Below are 7,493 nucleotides of genomic sequence, written 5' to 3' on the forward strand. Positions count from 1 at the left end.
GTCCATGTGTGTCCGTCTCCACATAAAGAAGTAATTCTCGAGCAGAAAACCACCACCAGAAAGCACTCCAACACCAGTACTTCTTACCAAAAGTGATTGATCTCCATCACAGAGATCAAAAGTAGCGCATAACTGGAAATCATGAAGGCCTCTCCAATGCAGTCTTAGTAAGCTCTCGATGTGGTATGTTATGCAAAGAAAAAGAGGGACATCACATAGCGCAGACCGCTTTAAAAGGCTTTATTCTTAAATAGAAGAATGGTACTCACAAAGAAAGTACTACATCTCGCATGTAATACATGGGCACCGAGACCTCCCAGATGTCCTTAGGGCGTCCCAGCGGTGGACCACCGAATCTATGGCCGTCCTGTCTCCTCCACGGATCGTAGCACGCGCCACCCAGCACGCCACCCGACGTACGTTTCGTCCGATTGGACGTCGTCATGGGGTGTGGCTACAGGGTGCGCCAGTGCTTTCTATAGCGGAGGAGAGAACCGCCCACCGGAACTGAGTGGCCGGAAGTGAGGTATGCGCTCCACACGACCGGAACCACCACTCTGACCGGAAGAGGAAGGGAGAGGAGGGTAACATAATGGGGAAATAGAAGGAAAAATCCTTTCGCAAAAACCCACACTGCAATGCCTCCCCCATCCTTCTAATGAGCAATGTACTATAAATGGGATCAACCAAAAAAGAGCATTACCCCATATGTCATATCAGATATATAGATACCCAATATATCATACCACGGCCCGAGGAGAGACAGCGCCATCTATCGGTGCTCCTAGTGTGGAACACCCAAGGTACACGGAGGTCTCAAAAAAGACATAAAAATACATACATCAATTAATAACAACATAAGTTATTAAAAAACATGCATTAAAATGCTACATAATAAAACAAATCCAGAAATATTATGCACATTGAATAAAACTATCAAATATTGCACAGCAAATACCAAGGAGAGGGAGGGGAACGCCAATCTAGGAATTATTAATATGGGCATTTAGATCCCATTCGATATTGAGACCCAAGGGGGTATAAGATTTGAGTCTATATATCCAGCTCATTTCGAGCTTGGAAACCCCTCTCGTTAGATTGCTTCCTCTCCAATGTCCTGAAAATTTGTCTATCCCCAAAAACAAAGTGCCACTAGGATCCCTATTGTGGCACTCATCATAGTGCCTAGAGAGGCTGTGTTTGGGGAAGCCATTGACTATGTTGGCCACATGCTCCTTGAGCCTTACATGAAGCTCCCGGATAGTGCGGCCAACATAGTCAAGGCCGCATGGACATCTCACCAGGTAAACCACATACCTGGTGGTACAGGATATAAACGGTTTAATCTTAAAGTCCTGTCCAGAACCAGACTTAAAGGTGTCAACTCGTCTCTTCTTCACCACATTAAGCTGACAGATAGTGCACCTCCTGCATTTATAAAAGCCTCCCATTTGTTGAAAAAAAGAGACCTTTTTTGGGGGATCCCTAATGTTGGGGGCAATCTGCAACCTTAAGGGAGGGACACCCCTATAGATTACCTGAGGCTGGGGAGGTAAAAGGGGGCCCAACACTGAATCATTCCGCAGAATGTGCCAATGGCGCCGGAGAATAGTTTTCACTGAGAAATGTTGAGTGGAGTACGAAGAGAGGAATGCAAAATCAAAAGGACGTTTTAAGTCCCTCTGTTTAGGCTGAAGAAGATCCTCTCTCGCTCTCGAATCAGCTTTTAACAAGGCCTGACTCAAAAGAGACTCGTCGTACCCCTTCTCAAGAAATCTCTCTTTAAGGACAGAGGCCTCCTGCAAGAAATCTTCATGACGCGAACAATTACGCTTCAGTCGTAGGAACTGACTGACAGGAACGGACTCTAACCACGACTTGTGATGACAACTCGTGGTATCTATGAATCCGTTCCTGTCAGTTGGTTTAAAGAAAGTAGAGGTAACAATCTGACCTTCCTCTATACGGATCCTAAGATCCAAAAAATGAATCTCGCTCGCGCTTGATTCATAGGTCAGACTGATGCCCCTATCATTGTTGTTCAGGGTTCCCATGAATTCAACCAGGGAATCGCCCGTGCTGTCCCATAGGAAGAGGATGTCGCGCCCAGTATGGCCAACCTGTTCATGGCCAAATGGGAAGAGGATGTCGTCTGGGGTGTACCTAGGCCAGAGCTTGTGCTCTGGCGTCGGTACATCGACGACATCCTCTTCCTATGGGACGGCACGGGAATGAGAATAGATAAGTATATCGTCCAAATATACTACAACACAAACATCAAGCAAGTCTCTGAATATCTCATTTATAAACCGTTGGAAGGCTGCGGGAGCATTACATAGCCCAAATGGCATTACAAGGTACTCAAACAGTCCGTATCTGGTTCTGAATGCCGTCTTCCATTCATCCCCTTTACGGATTCGAATTAAATTGTATGCCCCTTTTAGGTCCAATTTTGAAAAGAAAGAAGCTCCACGCACCTGTTCGATAAGTTCAGGAATAAGAGGTAAAGGATAACAATCCTTTATTGTAATGGTGTTTAATTGTCTGAAATCAATGATAGGCCTAAGGCTAGAGTCCTTATTGCGGACAAAGAAGAGTCCAGCAGCAGTGGAGGAAGTAGAAGGTCGGATGAATCCTTTTGCCAAGTTCTCATCCAGATACTCCTTAAGATGAGAGAGTTCATCCTGTGAGAGAGGATAAACATGTCCGAAAGGCAACTTGCTATTAGGGAGTAGATCGATACAACAATCATAGTCCCTATGGGGAGGTAGCATTTGAGCGTTTTTCTCTTCTCTTTTCTCTTCTGTCATCCGGCACTACAGACAGGATCCTATCATATGTGGGGAGATTACACGTCGTTTCACAATAGTGAGAAGAGAAGGCTAGCGTTCTTGTTTTCCAATCGATGATTGGTTGATGTATGTGTAACCAGGGAAGTCCCAAAATGATTGGAAAATGTGGCGAAGTTAATACATCAAAGGCGGTGGTCTCCACATGAGACTCGTCAGCAGTTATAAGGAGTGCCTGTGTCTGACTGGTGATAGGACCAGAGGATAAAGGGGTACCGTTAATAAAACTAACGGAGACAGGTTTGGGTTTTGAAACAATAGGTATTTTATTAAGGGAGACAAAACAAATGTCAATGTAGTTTCCACAAGATCCTGTGTCGATCATAGCCTTGGTGGTGATCCTAGTTTGGTCCCACTGCAATGTTAAATGAACAAAAAGATAAGGATTAGAAAAGGAAGTTGTGAGTCCCCCTAGCAAGACATTTGAACACTCACCCTCTTTTCTGCGGACAAGGGGACAGCCGCTTATCAAATGATCCGGGGATGCGCAGTACATGCAAAGATGTTCGGTTTTCCTCCTGGCACGTTCAGAAAGGGTCAGAGGTGGGCGTATCATTCCTACTTCCATAGGAGTAGGGTCAGCAGGCAACATCCGAGAAGGACTGGATAATGGTGAGCCCATCTTCTCAGCCTTTCTTTCTCGTAGTCGTCTGTCAATATTGATACTGGTCTGTATCAGTCCCTCTAGAGTGCCAGGTAAATCCGCTCGGGCAAGCTCGTCTTTAACGGCCTCAGATAGGCCGAGTCTAAACTGCGTTCGCAAAGATGTGTCGTTCCACCCTGAATCAGGGGACCATCTTTTAAAATTTGCCATGAAATCTTCAACAGGTCTCCTTCCTTGTTTTAAGGCCCGTAACTGGGTATCAGCGGTACTCTGCTTATTGGGGTCTTCATATAAACTAGCGAGTTGTGCTAGGAATAAAGGGTAGGAATTAAGGAGTGGGTCATCCTTTTCAAAGAGAGCGTCTGCCCAGGCCCGGGGTTCACCCGTTAAATAGGAGATAACGGTACAAACCTTAATTTGGTCAGTGGTGTAGGTTAGAGGTTTTAACAAAAAAAGCAATCGACATGCGTTTTTAAATTCACGAAATTTGCTCCGATCACCAGAAAACACTAGAGGAGGGTTTATCTTAGGCTCATGGGGCTGAGCAGCAGAAAGCTGTGTGAGACGGCCAACCTGCTGTCTCAAGGTCTGATTTTTGTTTTGTACCTCTGTAAGCGCAAGGATCAATGCATCTACTTGCTGTTTTAATTGTAGTACATGAGTGGATAATTCTGCTGAATCCATATTTTTTTTAAGGCTCGTTCAATCTGTAACGTTCATGCGTTTTTGTTAGTGGATGGATTTACAGCTGCAGAATTATTACACTCAGTAGCCTTGTAGAGATCCTGTTGAACAAACATATCCAACTCTCAGGACTTCATCACAGTGCACAGCCTGTTATGCAATATACATATACTCAATCTGATGTTTAATGGAGGGATAGAATATATGAGAATGTATAGATGAGAGACAGGCTATTGTATGGTGAGCACTAGGAGTAGTATTAGGAGAGTTGCAGGTGATGGTAAAGCAGATAGGTTCTGATGTCAAGTATAGTGCAGATGGTAAGAGGACACAAATGGAGTATACTTAGACAGAGTAACCTAGTGCAAGGATAGTTGAAGGTAGTCCCAAGAGCTAACAATCTATGCAGATGATAGGGGATAGATAGATACAGATAGTCCTGGTAATTGTAGTAGATGACAGTAGGAGGTTGGTAAGTAAGGAATCCCCTGTGGGGTACTTATCACTTAGATAGGTTAGTAGTAACAGTGTCCATTAGTGAGAGGTGATCCCGTAGCGACATACGGATCAGCAGCGAGGTTCCGGCTCCAGTTCAGCAAAGGGAAATGTCAGCAGCTCCGACTTCACAGGAGAAGGTGCGGTGAACATGTGATTTGAACGAGCGATGAGTGAGAGAAAGCCGGCTCATAGCGACGCTCAGCAATGATGTCATCCGGTCTTAAAGGTGTATGCGTCTCTTGGATAACAAGATGGGACGCAATTTAGTAAGAGAGAAATATGGAACAAGGGTACCAGAGGTACCAGAACATTACACACCATCCTTGCGCTACTGAAATTCTATGGAAAATACTCAGTTTTTTCTGTGATGAATTTTAATTTGTATAGTATAGCATTAGGGTCCTCCCCCCCCAATCCTTGCCAGGCTCTTAGGATCTGATATGGATTTTAAAGGCAACCCCAAAGAAAATTTGGGCAGTTTTGGGACTTTAGATGAGACACCGGTGAGCACTGCTCAGCGTCTCCATCCCTGTATATAACAGAACTGAAGAGAAAAAGGGGATTATAGAAGGTGTGTGTGTGTGTGAAAACCAACCGGCCCTTAGTTTGCTATACTTACCCACCAGTCTGCTGACAAACCAAATAAACCTGTCTAACATAATAGGTTAAAAACAGGGGTTTAGTTAACACACATTTGCAAATGCATGTATAAGCTGCGAGCCACTCCACGGCACCCTGTGTATCCTGCAGTCCTAACACTTCCTAACACTACTCAATTTGAGTGTCTCAAACATGGAAGTACATGAATGCTAATGGATGGATGGGAAACAGGTGAGCTTGGAGATGGCCCAATCCTCCCCCCAACCTGCTCCCATCCATGACTGGTATTGAAAAACGAATGGCTATGTAATAGCCATAGGGTGCAAACTAAAAAATGACCAGCTGGGAAACACACACCCCCATCCCAATAGTATAGATGGTAAAGGCAAATTGGGACTTTAGATGAGACACCAGCCTTTAAGCAAGCGTCTCCATCCTGGATAACATAGAAAATTTGGGCAGTTTTGGGACACCGGCGAGCACTGCTCAGTGTCTCCATCCCTGTATATAACAAAATTGAAAAGAAAAAGGGGATTACAGAAGGTGTGTGTGTGTGTGGAAACCAACTGGCCCTTAGTTTGCTATACTTACCCACCAGTCTGCTGACAAACCAAATAAACCTGTCTAACAAAATAGGTTAAAAACAAGGGTTTAGTTAATCCCCTTTTTCTCTTCAGTTTTGTTAAAGGAAACCCCATGCCAAATTTAAAAAAGTAAAAAAAAAACAGCATGGGGTCCCCCCAAAACCCATATTAGATCCTTACCCGAACATGCAGCCTGGCAGGCCAGGAAAGGGGGGAAAAGCGAGTGCCCCCTCCTGACCCATACCAGGCCACATGTCTGGAGGGGGGACTCCAAAAGCACCTTGTCTCCATTTTGATAGGAACAAAGGCCTCTTCTCCGCAACCCTAACACAGTGGTTGTGGGATCATCAGACATGGCCTTTTTGGGATCTGGAAGCCCTCTTTAACAAGGGGGCCACCAGATTCCCCCCCCCATGTGAAAGAGTATGGGGTAGCATGTTCCAGTTGATGACATCATAAGGAGAAGGGTGACCCGGTGATGTCATTGGATGGCAAAAGGCCTGGTAAGGTTTGCGCATAACCCCCACCCTTTTTTTTCATTTTTAAATGCTGACAATACTTTTGTTTCCATTCTGCTGTCAGCAAGGAACCTCGCTGACAGCAGATGAGTCATGGTTGTTAAGGACGCGGTGGCCGTCTGCTTCTTAGCAACCATGTTGTTTACTGGCTGTTAATGAAATACAATAAAATACAGCTAGCTTTCACTACTAAAAGGCTGAAACTCTTCATAAAATATCTCACGCTGTATTTTAGTAAAGTTTTGAAAATTGAAAAATTAGTTTGGAAAAACTCTAGGAGGAATTGTACCGCAGTTCTTAAAGTGGTAGATACCGCTTTGTGAATAGAGCCCACTATGACTGGACAGTGAAGGAGAAGCATCACACAAATTTCTCTGTGACGCTTCTCTCTCCTCCTATCAGCATGATCCATGCACTGCACTGGATTGGCTCCATGTGCTGCTTCTCTATCTCCTAATCTGGGCTCTGCTGTACTGGGGAGTCAAAGAGACTCTTGCCAAGTTAAATTCAGGTACTTACACTGCTTGCTTTAAAAATAACTACAATAATGATGTATTTATGATTCCAGAACTGCATTAATATGTGTCTTAGAAAATGATACTTGCACATGATTGGATCATTAAAGTGAAGACAGCAACACATGATTTGCTAGACTAAATGAACATCTATTTGCGTTCTCCACTCCTTTAGTAAATTAACCCCAGTGATAGGCTCACATGAGATCACATGTCTTTATAAGCCCCAAGATGGCCAATTCCTTCTCCAGATATTCTATCAATCGATTGGTTTTATTCATTTGAATCAAATCAATATGTAGAGTTTCTGTTGTGTCACCAAAATGTGTAAAAGGAAGAATTTAGATCTTCTTGTTTATTTCAGCCAAAAATAAATAAATTGTGTGAAAACAGGGAGTTCTTGTATCAGAGATCCCTCACTTGGTGACTTACCTCTCTGTGTACAGCGGAAGCCATCAGTACCTGCAGAAAAGGAAACATTAACAGATCAGATCCATACAAAAATATTCTTCTCTACAAAAAGGAACAAAAACTTCAACTGTTCTGCCAACCCCCCCCCCCCATCATATTAATGCATATATAAGAAATATAAGAGTATATATTGTATATAGATAGATAACTTTTTTCTTCCTCTGATATGT

At 43.8% G+C, this 7,493-nt stretch overlaps 1 protein-coding gene across 1 annotated transcript in view; it reads right to left on the minus strand.

The window, feature by feature from the left end:
* Positions 1 to 7,292, minus strand: part of LOC309558391 (uncharacterized protein) — a gene marked incomplete at its 3' end in the record, with an annotated part of 897,500 nt that extends 890,208 nt beyond the window's left edge. The window contains exon 1 of the mRNA XM_082261466.1: positions 7,285 to 7,292. The remainder of the gene's footprint in view (positions 1 to 7,284) is intronic.
* Positions 7,293 to 7,493: the final 201 nt, after the last annotated feature.

This window comes from Pelophylax lessonae (genome assembly GCF_965119305.1).
Source record: "Pelophylax lessonae genome assembly, chromosome: 6".
Taxonomy (NCBI): Eukaryota; Metazoa; Chordata; class Amphibia; order Anura; family Ranidae; genus Pelophylax; species Pelophylax lessonae.